Source organism: Morone saxatilis, unplaced genomic scaffold (assembly GCF_004916995.1).
Source record: "Morone saxatilis isolate NCDOM2014 unplaced genomic scaffold, NCSU_SB_2.0 Contig14, whole genome shotgun sequence".
Taxonomy (NCBI): domain Eukaryota; kingdom Metazoa; phylum Chordata; class Actinopteri; family Moronidae; genus Morone; species Morone saxatilis.
In genome coordinates, this window is record NW_023339696.1 from 22804084 (window position 1) to 22805427 (window position 1344).

General features: G+C 39.4%; 1 pseudogene; it reads left to right on the forward strand.

Moving 5' to 3' along the window:
* The first annotated feature begins 1036 nt into the window (after positions 1–1036).
* LOC118322580 overlaps positions 1037–1344 on the forward strand; it is a 22474-nt pseudogene continuing 22166 nt past the window's right edge.

The window sequence follows — 1344 nt, forward strand, 5'->3', positions numbered from 1 at the left end:
ATTTACTTACTTAGCTGATTGTTGTATGTTTATGTTGATTATTGCCTTCAAATAAACAGAACAATTAATATAATCTCCCCCATAAATGTAATAAAAACATAACCAGTGGCACTCAACTGTGTTCAGGGCTTACCTGTTCAACAACAAGCTGGTGTCACCTGTCAACATGTTCCAGCAGCATTCCACTGTAAGCCTTGTCATTGTTTTATTGTTTTTGAATGAAGAGAACATTTTGTTATTATACCTGCCCAACGAGTACAAGAAGGTGCAGTTTCATAAAGATGAACTGAAGAGAATGTGTTGCAGCTGTGACGTTATTAAAGAATAATGAAAACCTTCCGGCCAGTCAGGATCAAACCAAGAAGGAGATTATCGCTGTAAGTTGCTCTCACCTGCCTGGTCTGACCTGTTTCCTGTGCAGGTGAAGCCCTGAAATCCAAACTGTAGTGAAAAATGCCAAACAGTTACATTACAGGGAGCACTGACAAGTTCATGTATTTGTATATTTAAAGTAGAATAAATGGGTTGAAATGCAGCACAGTGCCTGTACAGGAAGGGTCAATTGAGTACTTGTACTGTTGTATAATCATGATGTAAAAATACCAAACATTATTGACTGCGCCACCTGGAGTTAACAACGTGTATTACACAACCACAGGATCTATGGAAGATCATTACACACATGACAATAACTGTTAGAATTTATAATGATCTGACATTTAAAATATAAAGGCACACTATGCAAGATTTTTACCTTAATATAACAGCTTCGAAGTCATTTCGATGGTTAACAAACTCGTAGTATACCGAATCATCCTGATAGCAAAGCAGGAGAGGGACGCCGTTGGCAGAACCAGCAATGCAAGTCTGAAAGGTGGCGCCCCGCCAAATCTCGCAAGAATCACAAATTGCTTTACAGTGCGACGTCACATACATCAGCGACATAAGAAGCAGCCTCAATGGAAGACACTAGCAGGCATTCACTCAGACGTTACCTGGTCAGTAGACATCTTCGGAGTCTATCTTTGCCTGTTCGATGTCCGACGCTTCCATCCTACTGAACATGTACCGGTATACGGGGGGAGGGGTTCAGGCCGTGAGTGCAGAGACACAGAGCCGTATATAGACGTTGTTCATTGATATTCCACTATTTTCACTGAACTCCTTCATTTGTGTTTAACAATCACAACATCTCAGTCAAGAAATTGGAGTCAAATCAATCAATATATACTGAAAAAGTTTTGACAGTATTACATATTTAAGATTATTTTTATCACGTTTTACTACCAATGTGTGAACGAGTTGTAACATAACTTCAATAATGAGACCTTCCTAACGTTCTCT